Genomic DNA, 16174 nt, shown 5'->3' with positions numbered 1-16174 from the left:
CTATTTGGAAACTTAGGCTATCTTACCAAGTTCAATATTCAAAGTTTTTCTTTCTGCCGTTAAGTTTGTTTAATTTTATATTAAGCTCAGTTTGTATTATGATATCAAATTCAGCCTGAGGGATTACTTTAAACTTTCCTAGGGTATTTACAGATTTAATTTGTTCTTACAGTATGTAAATACCAAGACAGCATTCCATTTAACATTATTTTTATTAAATTAACTTTGGGGTAAAAAGTCCAAGAAAAGCCCCGTACTGAAATCACATGTTTGCTAAATCCTGGATTTTCTGTACAGTCCCTACATATTTCTACTTTAAAATTCTTCTGTCATGTGAAATAATTCATTAAAAGAAGCAGGCAGATGATGACAGGTAAACTTTTTAATGATGTTCTAATGTTGGCAATTGCAGTTTTATTTTGCTTGGATCATAATGGCGTGTAAGCATTTTAGGCCCCAGAATGCCCATAAGTAGAGCTCCATTTGGAGCTGTGATCAAGATGGCTAAAAATGCAACTGTCATCATATCCTTTGCATATGGTTCCAAGTGGGGTGCGGAGACTGTTGCTGTTTCTAGACCCAGAGGACCTAACACAGCCTACATTTAGGGGTAAAAATGGGGCATAAAGAAAAATACTAAACTGAGTTAATATATAATGTAAATGGCTCTGTTAAAATAAACAAAATCTAGTACTAGACTATTAGAAAAAAAAGTACTCAGTAATTTTCATAAGTTACTCATCAGTTCCATGTTCTTCCTAGCAAATATATGTGGAGGAAGAGTACAATAGTGACAAATCAGCATGCAAACATTTTTCGGCTGATTTTGCACTGTTGTCCTCTCAGTGTTCCTCTATTCAAATATCTCTTTTGAGTGTTGCCCTCATAACACCAGGAGTTCTAACGAAACTGGTTTTGCTTAGTTGCCTTTATCGTGTACCAGTGGTTTTTGACTACAAGAAGACAAAATAAAATATTAAGTTTTCTTATGGTTCTCTAGGATCTGTTGCCCTTCTTCTCATTGTTCTCCTTATTCAGGGGGCACTGGGTTATAGCAGAACTGACAGCAGGCTTGGAATCTAGCAAACTGGGTTTGAATTCTATTTTTGCTGCAACCAGGCTAGTGACCTTATACAAATGACTCACACTCTCTAACCTTCTACTTACTTACGTGTAAAACGAAGAACAAAATACTTATCTTACTGGACGGTTGTGAAAATTAAATATTAGGATGTGAAGAATACCTGGCACAGAGTAGGTATTCAGATAGTAGTAAGTTTCTTTCTCCTTCACTCCTCATCCCCTGCCAGGTCAGAGATTGAGTTCCTCTGAAGTTTTTGTTTTAGAATGACTCTACTGGGTCACAGGTTTTTTTCCCTAGTTACCTTCTACCACATTATTTTTAATAACATAAAGCAAATTTCTTGCTAACTCTCTTTCCTTGTGTTTAATAACTAGGCATGAAATTGCCTTAAAATTTGGGGGAATTAAATACCAATATATAACATATTTTCTATGGAGTTGCAAAGTAACAACATAATAGTAGAAACATTACCTCTTATATGGAACATTATGGCAAAAGAACCCCTCAATTTAAGATCAATTTCTATATCCTAAATCAATAATTTAAAATGGTATTATTTTTATATCATAACTTTTAATGTACTGAACATGATCCAGTATGCTGGAGGATGCTAGGGAGAAAAAAATAATCATGCAGAAAACCACCTTGAAAGAATCTTACAGTTTAGAAGAGGATTTGAACATAAAAGAACTGCCAACAGAAAAAACAAAAACAAAAACCAAACCCATTGACTTTTAAGAGATGATGACGATAATGGTGAAACTAGAAATAATATTTTTATAGTTATATGGCATTCATCATATGTCAGGTATCATTCTTAAAGCTTTCCATTTATCAATTCATTTAATTCTTATGACAACCTTATTATGTGAGGACTTTTATTAGATGATAAATGATTTCTTCCTAGTGACTGAGATTTAATATTATTTCTTTAAAAAAATCCAATTGCCAAGCTGATCTTACATTTGTAAATTAAATTATTTATTTACTCTCCTAATAGCTTCTATTTTTCCAGTCTAATTTTTATCAGTAACTCAAAACTAAGGAACAAGAGAAAGACGATCCTTAGCCAATTTTATTTTAGCAGCAGAGAACGGCGGAAGAGGATAAAGGTGAAAATAATTTAAAATTGAAATTTAAATATTTGTTGATCGTATTTACTTGTGACATTATTGTTATCTATTATTGCTGTTGTGACTCTACTTGTATAAATAATTAATTTTTTATGTCTTGCCAGTTCCTGGAACCAGCTTGATATTCTTTTTGTAGAAGCTAGCCTGGAGCCAGCAGACAGGAATAGGCAGAAGCAGAATAATACTGCAGGACTCGAGTGAGTGGTCTCTTTCCTCTTACCTGCTTTTCTTTTTTCCCTGCTTTATGAAAATTATGAAATAATGAAACAAAATTGCAAGAGTATTGTTGGAAGGAGAGAGAACAGACACTCTTTTTGCAGATTTATTATTCCCTAGAGTAGACATTAAAAATAAAAAGTTATTATTTATATTTCTTGAAGGTAAGATAAAATAACAGCATTGTTTTTTAACTGAGCACCACCATATGCCAGAGAGAGTGCTAAGCACTTTACATGGATTATCTCATTGAATCCTGACAACACTGCTAAGAAACAGATACAGTCATAGACTTCATTGTAAGATGAGAACACTGAAGGACTGAGAGACTAGAAAATAATTTTCCTGAGGTTATAGACAAGTAACATGGTATTCAAAACAGGTAGTCTGGCCCTATGAACCTGCTTTTCTAACATGATAATAGAGGTTTTTTTGCATGAAAATTTAGGAGTTTCTGTTTTGGAATAACAACTAAGAAAAGAGTCACAGGAAATTAAGGTATATTATGCTGCCAAGTTAAACAGTCTAACAAGAAGTAGCAATATATTTTAGTAGGAGGAGAATATCCTTGAATAACAGGGCAAAATTACAAGGTTTCCCTTTCCGTTCATTCATCCTTGCAGGCATGCAATACGTATTTGCCTCCTGCATGTCAGGCACTGTGTTAAGTGCCAGGGAGAAATAATGAAAAACAACGGCAACAACCAGACACTGTCCCTGTCCTTACGTAGTCTATCAAGGGGGCGGGGGCAGGGATTTAGCCATTAACCAAATAGTATACAAATAAATGTGTAATTAAAAAAATATATGTGCATTTGTGTGATGGAGTGAGTGGCAAGGTAGGAAAAGTATTTTTTAAAAAATCAATGTGTCTCTATTTTACTTTACTTTTTTTTTGTGACAGGGTCTCACTTTGTCACCCAAGCTGGAGTGAAGTGGCGTGACCTCAGCTCACTGCAGCCTCAACCTCCTGAGTTCAAGCAATCCTCCTTCCTCAGCCCCCAAGTAGCTGTGACTACAGGTGCGTGCCACCACACCTGACTAATTTTTTTGCATTTTTTGTAGAGACGGGGGTTTTACCATGTTGCCCAGGCTGGTCTTGAACTCCTGAGCTCAAGTGATCTGCCTGCCTCAGCCTCCCGAAGTGCTAGGATTACAGGCATGAGCCACCATGCCTGGCCTGTGTCTCTACTTTTTAAAATCATAACATTTAGCTTTGTTATATTCAGCAAAATATAAAAACTCCAATTTTCAGATATATTCTTATTATATATTTTAGGAAAATAACATATTTTCATAAACTTAGGAAGTACTTATTGAAAGAATACTTTTTGATTTCAAAATAATTGCTTTTAAAACTGAGATTTCAAAATGTTACATTGGCTGGGCCCAGTGGATTATGCTTGTAATCCCAGAACTTTAGGAGGCTGAGGCAGGAAGATCACTTGAACCTAGGAGTTCAAGATCAGCCTGGGCAACATAGCAAGACCTCCTCTTTACAAAAAAATCAGAAAGAAAAGGCCAGGTGCAGTGGCTCATGCCTGTAATCCCAGCACTTTGGGAGGCTGAGGTGGGCAGATCACTTGAGGTCAGGAGTTTGAGACTAGCCTGGCCAACATGGTGAGACCCCATATCTACTAAAAATACAAAAATTAGCTGGGTGTGGTGGTGTGCACCTGTAATCCCAGCTACTGAGGAGGCTGAGGCAGGAGAATCGCTTGAACCTGGGAGGTGGAGGTTGCATTGAGCTGAGATCATGCCACTGCACTCCAGCCTGGGCAACAGAGTAAGACTGTTTCAAAAAAAAAATCTGAAAAAAAGCAGCTGAGTGTGGTGGCAGGTGACTGTGATCCTAGCTACTCAGGAGGCTGATGTGAGAGGATTGTTTGAGCCCAGGAGGTTGAGGCTGCAGTGAGCCGTGATCATGCCACTGCACTACAGTTTGGGTGACAGAGTGAGACCTGGTCTCAAAATGAAAATAAAAATAAAAATAGAAAAAGGTTACATTGAGTTTCTTCGTTTGTTTTTGTTTATTTATTTATTTTTTTGAGATTGAATCTTGCTCTGTCACCCAGACTGGAGTACAGTGGTGCCATCTCAGCTTACTGCAACCTCCGCCTCCTGGGTTCAAGTGATTCTCCCATCTCAGCCTCCTGAGTAGCTGGGACTGGTTACATTAATTTTAATGAATAGTTATGATCAATCAAACATTTAAAAAGTAAGGATAATAGCTCATATTTTGTGATTGGAGTAACATTTTTCATTTTAAATTTTAAAAACATCAAAACAAAAGCATTAAGCAATAGGCTTAATATGTTCTTACCTGTACTGTAGCTTTGGGCATCCATGCTAAAGCAATAAATATTTTCTCCTTAAAACTAAAACCAGCAAAGCACATCAATAGATATGTGGTTAAAATTTGAACACATAATGCCAAACTCAAGAGCGGCAACAGATATGCCTACAACAGATGAAAACAAACATAAATAACAAAATATTTGTGAAGAAGTGTTCTTTATGCCCAGGAATATGATTTCTAAAACTTTTGAAAGCATTTTAAGGCTATTGTCTCTTCATGTGTTTAATTTTTACATAAAACAATGATAATAAAAATGAATATGATGGAGGATTCTCTGTAAAGTGCAAGACAGTATCTGATGGTGGAGGTTCCATGAAAAATAAGACAGATGACATTTATACAATTCTGAACTAATAGACTTTTTTTGAATACTTTTATTATTATTAATAATAATTTACTTTTTGAGAAGGATTCTTGCTCTGTCGCCCAGGCTGGAGTGCAGTGGTACAATCTCAGCTCACTGCAACTTCCGACTCCCGGGTTCACGTGATTCTCCTGCCTCAGCCTCCTGAGTAGCTGGGATTATAGGCGTGCACTACCACACCTGGCTAATTTTTGTATTTCTAGGAGAGATGGGGTTCCCCATGTTAGCCAGGCAGGTCTTGAACTCCTAACTTCAAGAAGTGTGCCCGCTTCGGCCTCCCAAATTGCTAAGTTTACAGGCATGAGCCACCATACCCAGCCAATAGTTTTAAATGAAAGTACTCAAAAAGTGCTGATCGTATCAAATATGTTCCCTCAGGAAAGAAATCTTATATTTATTTCCTTAGATAACTCAGGGAAGATATTCAGGGCTGTCCTTGGTTTAAAAAAGAAAGAGCACACAGTGTAAAGGAAGAGCAATATGAAAATATGACACTGTATCAACATGTGTTTCTGAAGAAGGTCCTTGTAGCCATTCAAAGATATATTGTAAATAAAAATAAATGCATTTATAATTTTCTTAAATATTTTTGAATTTCAAATTTTTTGTGCTCTATTTATTCTTACCAACAATATTTGATTCAAGAAATGAAACAGATACTTCTGCTCCAACTAAACCAATAAGAAGTGGTTGAGAAATATCCCATACATTTGTAATAATCTTTTAGACTTTCATCTATAGAAAAGAGAAATACATTTATAATTATTTTGGCACATAAATATATTTCAGAAAGTTAAGTTCTCCCTCACCTTTTTTTTTTTCACTTTTTAAGTATTTTAGAGATGGGGTCTTGCTCTGTTGCCCAGGCTGGAGTGTACTGGCATAATCTTAGCTCACTGTAGCCTTGAACTCCTGGGCTCAAGTGATCCTCTTGCAGTCTCCCAAGTAAAACTACAGGTGTGTACCACCATGCTGGGCTAATTTTTAAATTGTTTATAGAGACGGGGTCTCGCTATATTGCCCAGGATGGTCTAGAACTCCTGTCTTCAAGTGGTCTCTGGCTGTGGCCTCCCAAAGCACTGGCATTATAGGCATGAGCCACCATGCCTGGCCTAAAGTCACTTAACATTTAATAAATTTAAGACACTTTATTTTAATAAAAATGTTAAACTTAATTAATAAAAACTGAGCACTTCAATAGTTTTACTTAAACACTTAGGTAGAATTTGATTAAAAGAAACTCACAAAGCAATAAAATAATACTATTTGGCCATTTTGTCACAGAATAAGTGATGTCCTTAGGGTTCTAGCCATGTTTCGTATGAGTTCCAGATTTTGTCTCTAAGTTAACTGAACAGAGATAGAACTACATCATGCCTGATGAGAACATGCCCAGTTCATGCAAACATTTGGGATCTCAGAAGGAGGTTGGGAAGCCTCCCACTAACAACCATCCTGGAACTCAATCCCATTAAAGTGAATCCTGATATATATAGCATATACTACTAGGAAAAACAATTTGGAAGTCTACTAGGCCTGCTTCCAAAGAACCCATGTTGAATACTTTAAAGTTACTTTTTCCTTAAAACAAAACAAAACATATATTAGATTCTCATTTAGCTGCCTATCCAGCTTCCCTTTCTGGAAACGAATGCCTCCCAGTACTACTTCCCCAATTAAAAGGTTACAGGAAAGGCCCCCTATTGGCCTACATTACTCTGGCTCTTCTCCAGGAATTTGGATGAAGAGATTTCAGTCTCAGTCTGGGTTTAATTTTTTTTTTAAACAGAAGATACATAAGAACTTTGATGTCTCTTCCTTGAGGCATAAACTATCTTTATAACTATTTCCCTTATGACTGTGTTTTCTGATCCCCACTTATTATAGTTTAAAAAAAGAAAAACAAAGAAAAATGATGTTACTACTCTTTACAGCATAATTATCTTGTTTGTTACTTTTAATCTTTAAAACTTGTTTTAGTTCTGTGTCTTTTACCATTTAAAAAAATTCTAGCAGTTTTAATTTATTGATTTACATTTCATTCATTTCTTTTATAATTATGATTATATAAGAATACTAAGCAAAATGCCACTATGATTTTTGATTAGGGAACTTCTCAAGCTGATTCTAAAATTTATCTAAGAAAGAATATGTGTAGGAACAGCCAAAAAATACTTTAAAAAGAAGTATAATCTATATTAGATTTTGACACAGAAAAGTGCAGTGATTTAAAACAGTGGTGTTGGCATAGAAATAGAGAAGTAGGATTAAATAGACTTCAGAATTAATATATATGGGAGAATTTAGTTCATGTTAAAAAACTGAATTATTAATGAATTGGTCAATAAATAAACAATTTGGCAAAAAATGACTGTCTAGTTTATGTGCATATATATGTATGTACATATTCATCACATGCAAGTATATATGTGTGTCTGAATATGTATGTATATTTATGTGTGTGTATATATATATATACATACACACACACACATCAGGCATGATGTAGTTCTATCTCTGTTCAGTTAACTTACAAACTGTATGTGTGTGTGTGTATATATATATAGTTTGTAAGATACACATATGTATATATGTACAACCTTACCTCACAGCATTCACAAAGATAAATTCCAGATAGATTAAAAGACTAAATGAAAAAACAAATTAAACAAACAAAAACTACCAAAATATTAAATGATAATACACAAAATAGTATACCTTTGTAATGTTTATATGTTATAATCTTCAGTGAGAAAGTCCTTAAATGAGATGCAGAATCCAAAATCAAAAAAGGAAAACCCAATAGGTTTGGTCATAGGAAATTTTACTTTCATACACCAGACACCATAAACAAAGTTGAAGATAAGCAAAAATTGTATGCAATATATACATAACAAAGGATCAGTAGCCCTAACACTAAGAGAAACTATAAATTAGAAACAAAAAAAAAAATAACCCAATAAAAATGGTCAAAGAAGATCATAGGTATTTTAAAAAGAATATATGAAGAGAAGCTTACTATACTACTAATCAGAGAAATGTAAATAAAGAATAACAAAATCACATAATTGTAAGAAACTATAAGAATTGGATGGTGAGGTCATTTAATAGTAAAAAGAATAGAACTAGTGATAATATCAAGTGCTGTTGATGAGTTAAGGTATTAGATATTGTTGTGCACTGTTGGCAGAGTGTAAATAACCAAAATTTTTGAAGGGATAATTTAGCAGTGTCCATCAAAATAAAACACAGATCATTTCCAGCCAGGTGTGGTAGCTCATGCTTGTAATCCTAGCACTTTGCAATGTCAAGTTGGGAGGATCCCTTGAGCTCAGGATTTTGAGACCAGCCTGGGCAACATAGATAGAGACACTGTCTCAAAAAAAAAAAATCATTTCTAGGACTCTATTCCTACAGATGTACCTGTAATCCCAACACTTTGAAAGGCCGAGGCAGGAGTATCACCTGAGGTCAGGAGTTCAAGACCTGCCTGGCCAACATGGTGAAATCCCATCTCTACTAAAAATACAAAAATTTGCTGGGTGTGGTGGTGCGCGCCTGTAATCCCAGCTACTAGGGAGGCTGAAATAGAAGAATCACTTGAATCCAGGAGGTGGAGGTTGCAGTGAGCCAAGGTTATGCTACTGCACTCCAGCCTGGGTGACAAGAGTGAAACTGTGTCTCAAAAAAAAAAAAAAGACATGAACAACACTGTTTATGACAGCACTGTTTGTAAATAACAAAAAGTGGAAACGATCTTAATGTCTATAAATAGAATACTGGTTACTTAAAAAAATGTAAAGGGGTTCGATATTTGACAGTGGTGGGGAATAAAGAAATCTTTTACATTTTATTCTATATGTTTTATTCTTTTACAAGCATTTCTATTTTTATTATTTATTTGTTTGTTTATTATTATTTTGTGTGTGTGTGATGGAGTTTTGCACTTGTTGCCCAGGCTGGAGTGCAATGGCATGATCTCAGCTCACTGCAGCCTCCGCCTCCTGGGTTCAAGCAATGCTCCTGCCTCAGCCTCCTGAGTAGCTGGAATTACAGGTGCCCACCACCACGCCACCATGCCCAGCTAATTTTTGTATTTTTAGTAGAGATGGGGTTTCACCATGTTGGCCACGCTGGTCTCAAACTCCTGACCCCAGGTGATCTGTCCACCTTGACCTCCCAAAGTTCTGGGATTACAGGCATGAGCCACCATGCCTGGCCTTTTACAAACATTCTTCATGGATTAATTGTATAATTAAAATTTCAATGAATAAAATAATTAGATTGATATAAGTAATATAATAATATTATATAAAACTTGGGAAAAAGAGAAACCTGATGTGATTAACTCAACTTCTGATTCCACATTAGTATATATCCAGCTGCTTTTCCTAAATATTTTATTTCCTTGATTGATTCATACACTTTCTTGAGGATAGCAAATCTTTTGGAATATTTTCCAACCAGAATGAGGGGATTTCCTAAATATATGTAAAAAATTCAGTTGTCTTAGCCTTTAAAATATAGCATATTAAAAATATTCACCTTTCTTGGGACCATTTTGTCCCTGCAATGAAACTCAACACTAGTGTGCATAATCCTCCAGATCCACGTAAACCAATACGTTGGCTGCCTAAGACAGCAGAAACACACGTAGTCAAAACAAGGAATCCTCTCTTCAATGTAAGTTTTTTCTAGAATTAGATAGATATTTAGAAATTAGTTTATATTAAATATATAATACAAGATTTGACATTATCTATTGTATATGTTTGACCCTTTGATATTATGTCTTTAAATGTTATATTAAATGTCTAAAATTTTGATTTTTTTTCTCACCATACATTTTAGTAGACTTACTACCAAGTAACAAAATTTCCAATTAGTAACATTTCATCTTCTGCCACATCTCTGATACTAGTATCAGTAAAATGGTTTAAGTATTACTTTAAGTGAAGAAGAAAAGAGACCCATAAAATCTCCAGTTTCATATAACATATCCAATGAATTCTTAAAAAATATTTGAATTACTCTTTGGTCAATATGTTACAGCTAAATTTGGATGGAAATTACAGAAATAAAAAAGTAATGGCATGTTTTCCTTTAAGGCAGGAAATGTCTAAGTTTGAGTGTTGCCTTTGTCAAAGGATAGCAGGAGTGAATTTCAGTCAGAAAATATGCAGAAATAAATGGGAACTTATCTCCCCCTAAAATGTTTAAGGGGAAATTATCAAACATCAATTGGCAATTTAGTAGAGAAAGGGAAAGTATAATTCAGAGGGATATTCTGCATTAAGTATATTTTTGACATTCCTTATTTGCCAAATCAGGAAGCAGAGACTTTAATCAAAGCCATTGACCTGTATCAATCACTGCTGTGCTCAGTTTTAAATACAGAGTAGGCATTGGAGGCTAGTTTTAGAAAAATAGAGTTAAGTATTAAATTTCATGGATCTTACCAAAGTTTAATATTTTGAAAAAAATGTCTAATACTATACTTCTATAAAATAGATTTTGTATTTACCTGGTCTTCACTTGGAAAATATCGAACAAAAAATCCCAAAACAATTCCTGCCAGCAGACTAATACATACGTTCCTTATAGAGACTATGGCATTATTAAGCATACCACCTGTAGGGGCACACAATAAAAAAAAAATCACAAAGAAATATTTTCACATACACTACACATCAGAAAAGCAAATCTAGGTGGTTCATGAAGAAAAGTAAGCATTTTATAGAACAAATATGTGCAAATGGTCTTTTTATAGTGACATGTATGAAAACACATAGATCTATTTAGTACATTAACTATATACTCTCAAATAATTTAATATATGCACACAACTCAGAAATGTCCATTATATAAATAGGCCAGAAAACAAAGACTTAACAAGCACAAGATGCTCCCCTTACATAGCCAGTTTAAAAGACAGATTGAGGTAGTCCAGGCGCAGTGGTTCATGTCTGTAATCCCAGTGCTTTGGGAGGCTGAGGAGAGTGGATTACATGAGGTCAGGAGTTCAAGAACAGCCTGGCCAACATAATGAAACCCCATCTCTACTAAAAATACAAAAATTAGGTCGGCATGGTGGCACACAACTGTGGTCCCAGGTACTCAGGAGGCTGAGGGAGGAGAATCACTTGAACCCGGGAGGCAGAGGTTGCAGTGAGCTGAGATCATGCCACCACACTCCAGCCTGGGTGAAAGACTGAGGCTACACCTCCAAAAGAAAAAAAAAAGACTAAGTGAGGTACAAGAATGGAGAGAGACCGAAACACTTGTGGCACTTAGCATATGGCTGGTAAGGGCTATATTAACAATTCTTCTTTGATGTACTATATGAAAAAAAACAAATGATTTTAACATGAAAAGAACAATGTAATAACAACATAAAAAATTTTGTCCCAGGGTCAGTCCTAGAAACATTCAAGGGTCATTTAAGATTTCAGTATATTTAAGTTTCTGCTTTTGGTGAAGAAAAAAGAAAAAAAAATACAAAAGATTCCAGTATATTTTATATTAATTAATATTAATATATCCATACTTGTAGTTCATTGTAATAAGTAAAAAGCAAAAAATAAAAAAACAGAATGAGTCACACAAATAGTTCAGTTAAGCTCTGGGTAGTGGATTCAATATAGTACGTAAGTATATTTTTAGATATATTTTCTACTAAATATAACAGGCAGTACATGGTGGGCTCACACCTTTAATCCTAGCACTTTGGGAGGCCAAGGCAGAAGGATTGCTTGAGCCCAAGAGTTGAGACCAACTTGGGCAACAGAGTGAAACCCCATCTTCACAAGAAAATAAGAAATTAGCCTGGTATGTGGTGTGTGCCTATAGTCCAAGTACTCAGTAGCCTGAGGGAGGAGGTCCCTTGAGATCAGGAGTTTGAGGCTGCACTCTAGCCTGGCTGACAGAGCAAGATCCTGTCTCAAGAAAATAAAATATAATAAAAATAAAAAATAATATAAACAGAGTGATGTCAGCCAGATGGTGGAATGGGAAGCTCCAAACCTTGATTCTCCATAAAGATACCAACTGAAAAACAATATATGGTCTAAAAGCCTTTATGGAGTTCCATAAACCATTAAGAAGTTGTAGTAGTACAGACAAGTGCAAAGCCAAGAATAGTGGCATTGAACAGATAAGAAAAGCTGTTGCATTATACTGATGATACCCCTTCCCCAAGCTCGAACAGGTTGGTTTGGCTGGGAAGCACTCAACTTGCAGCTTCTCCATTAGCAGGGAAAGAGAAGACTGAAACGGAATAGTTTTATGAGGTTACCTGAAGCTCTCTCACTCTCTCTAACTTGACGCCCAACTGGCATACTTTGGATGCATGGGAGCCACTGGGAATAAAGGAGAGGTCAGAGATGATGCAGCACCAGGGAACCTGCAGTACCACAGACAGATACCAGAAGGAGCAACAGCTCCAGAAAAAGAAACTGGCAAACCTCTACTTGGGATGTTGCAATGTATAAACCCAAAGAAGATGCATTCCCAGAAAGAGTTTGAGAGGCTGCTGGAACCTATAGCCATGCTGATTCAGGTATGAAGGTCTTCTGTATGAAGCCAGCTGATAAAAACTGGGAGAAGTGGCAGTTTTTTCAAACGCCCAAATATTGGCAAAAATAAATAAAAAATAAAAAATAACAAGACATAAGAAGAAACAGAGAAACCTGATGACTACATTAAAGGAGCAAAATAAATCTCCAGAAACCAACCCTAAAGAAATAGGTAAATGAGTTACCTGACAAAGAATCCAAATTAACTCTCTTAATGAAGCCCAGTGACAACAGAAATAGACAACTAAGTGAAAGCAGGAAATAATTCATGAACAAAATGAAAATATTAACAGAGATAGAAACTAAAAAAAAAAAAAGGAACCATACAGAAACTCTGGAGCTAAGGAATACAATAGCTCAATTGAAAAATTCACTATCGGAAATCACCAATAGACTGTGTAACTGCCCAATGGGTTCACCTCATGCCCTGCTTAGACAGAGCTGATTTATCAAGACAGGGGAATTGCAATGGAGAAAGAGTAATTCAGGCAGAGCTGGCTGTGTGGGAGATCAGAGTTTTATTATTACTCAAATCAGTCTCCCTGAGCATTCGGGGATCAGAACTTTTAAAGATAATTTGGCAGGTACGGGCTTGGGAAGTGGGAACTGCTTATTCATCAGGTTGGAGATGAAATCATACGGGGTTGAAGTGATGATGTTTTCTTGCTGTCTTCTGTTTGTGGGTGGGGTGGCAGAACTAGTTGAGCCATATTACCAGTCTGGGTGGTGTCAGCTGATTCATCCAGTGCAAGGTCTGCAAAATATCTCAAGCACTGATTTTAGGTTTTACAATAGTGATGTTATCCCCAGGAGCAATTTGGAGAGGTTCAGACTCTTGGAGCCAGAGGCTGCATAACCCCTCAACTGTAATTTCTAATGTTATAGCTAATTTGTTTATCCCGCAAAGGCAGACTGGTTCCAGGCAAGAAGGGGATCTTTTTGGGAAATGGCTATTATCAACTTGGTTTGAGAGTCAAACCATGAACTGAATACCTTACCAAAATTAGTTCATCCTACTGCCAGGAATGAACAAGGACAGTTTAAATGCTAGAAGCAAGATGGAGTTGATTAAGTCTGATATCTTTTGCTGTCATAATTTCTTCAGTTATAATTTTTGCAAAGGCAGTTTCATAACATCAAGCAGAAGAAAGAATCAGTGAAATGGAAGACTAGTCATTTGAAATTATGGAGTCAGAGGAGCAAAAGGGAAAAGGAGTGAAGAGTGAAGACAGCCTAAGAGACTTACAGGATGCCATCAAGCAGACCAATGTATGCATTATGAAAGTGCCAGAAGGAGAAGAGAAAAATAAAGGGGCAGAGAGCCAGTTAAAAAAATAATGACCAAAAACTTCTCAAACTTAAAGAAGGAAATGGACATACAAATCCAAGAGGCTCAAAGAACTCCAAGTTGGATAATTTGCAAAAGACCTACAATGAGACACATTACAATCAAACTGTCAAAAGTCAAAGACAAAGAGAGAATTTTGAAAGGAACAGGATCAAAGCAACTTGTCACATACAAGGGAGATGCCATATGGTTATCAATGGAATTCTCAGCAAAAACTCTACAGGCCAGAAAAGAATGGGATGATATATTAAAAGGGCTGAAAGAAAAAAAAAACTGTCAACCAAGAACTGTATAGCCAGTAAAACTGTATTTCAAAAATGAAGGACAAACAAAGAGTTCCCCAGAAAAGTAAAAGGTGAGGGAGTTGATCACCACTAGACCTACCTTACAAAAAACGTTAAAGGGAGTCCTCCAAGTGGAAATGAAAAGGCATTGGATAGAAATACAAAAGCATACAAAATATAAACTTCTTTGGTAAAGGTAAATATATGAGTGAACATAGAATCCTTTAATACTCTAATGGTGGTAAGCAAAACACTTTTTTTCCTTTACTTTTTTTTCTTTTTTTTTTTGAGACAAAGTCTTGCTCTGTTGCCCAGGCTGGAGTGCAGTGGTTTGATCATGGCTCACTGCAGCCTTGCAGTCCTAGACTAAAGCAATCCTCCCACCTCAGCCTCCCGAGTGGCTGGGACTACAGACATGCACCACCACACTCAGATAATATTTTTAAATTTTTAGCAGAGATAAGGCCTTGCTTGTCTCAAACTCCTAGGCTCAAGTGATGCTCACATTCTGGCCTCTCAAAGTGCTGGAACTACAGATGTGAGACACCACACCCAGCCTGTAATTCACTTTTAATTGAAGCATAGAATTTAAAAGGTAAAAGCATAATATTACTGTATTAAATTATGTGAATAAACAATATAAAATATATATTGTGTGACATTGATAACAAAGTGAGAAGGAGGTGTAAAGAAGTAGAGTTTTTGTATGTTATTAAAGTTAAGTTGTTGTCAATTTAAAATAGATTATTATAACTATAAGATGTTTTCATGTAATTCTACAGTAACCACAAAGAAAAGACCTACAGAAGATACACAAATAAAAATGAGAAAGGAACCAAAGCACGTCCCTACCAAAAAAAGAAATCAGTGAAACATAAAGGGAGGCAGAAAGAGAGGAAAAGTGGAAAAAATATACCTGCAAGACATGTATAAAACAGTGAACAAAATGACAATAGTAAGCCCCTCCCTATCAGTAACTACTTTAAATGCAAATAGGCTAATTTTCCAATCAAAAGACAAAGAATTGGCCGAATGGATTAAAAAAATCTAAATATATACTATATGCAAGAGACTTATGTTAGATCTAAACACACACAAAGGTTGAAAGTGAAAGGATGGAAAAAGATATTCAATGCATTTGGTAACCAAAAGAGAACAAGGATGGCCATACTTAGACAAAATAGAGTTTAAGTCAAATAATAGCACAAGAGACAAAGATATTACATAATAATAAAAGGGCCAATTGACCAAGAAGATATAGCAATTATAAATGTATATGCAACTAACAGTACAGCATCTAAATATATGAAGCTAACATAGACAGAATTGAGGGGTAACATAGATAACAACATCATAATAACAGAAAACTTCAATATTCCACTTTCAATTATGGATACAATAACCAGACAGAAGATCAACTGGAAAACACAGAACTTGAACAACATTGTAGACCAATTGGACCTGTCTGACATATACAGAACACTTCACCCAATAATAGCAAAGTATGCTTTCTTCTCAAGTACATACCAAGACTTTTCCAGGATAGATGGCATGCTAGTCCACAAACAAGTTTTTAAAAATTTAAGAAAACTGAACTCATACCAAATATCTTTTCTGACCACATTAAATGAAATTACAAATTCATAGCAGAAGGAAAAAGGAAAAGTAATAAATATGTGGAAATTACAAAAATATACTCTCAACCAATTGGCCTGTGTGGTTAATATTAATTGTCAATTTGATTGAGGGATGCTCAGATGCCTGATGAAGCACTGTGTGTGGGTATATCTGTGAGGGTGCTGCCACAGGAGA

General features: G+C 35.6%; 1 pseudogene; it reads right to left on the bottom strand.

The window, feature by feature from the left end:
* Window positions 1–382: 382 nt before the first annotated feature.
* The window catches only part of LOC117978447 (sodium/hydrogen exchanger 9B1-like), a 48113-nt pseudogene continuing 32321 nt past the window's right edge, over window positions 383–16174 (bottom strand).

Source organism: Pan paniscus, chromosome 18 (genome assembly GCF_029289425.2).
Source record: "Pan paniscus chromosome 18, NHGRI_mPanPan1-v2.0_pri, whole genome shotgun sequence".
Classification (NCBI taxonomy): Eukaryota; Metazoa; Chordata; class Mammalia; order Primates; family Hominidae; genus Pan; species Pan paniscus.
This window is presented reverse-complemented; position numbering and strand designations above follow the sequence as displayed.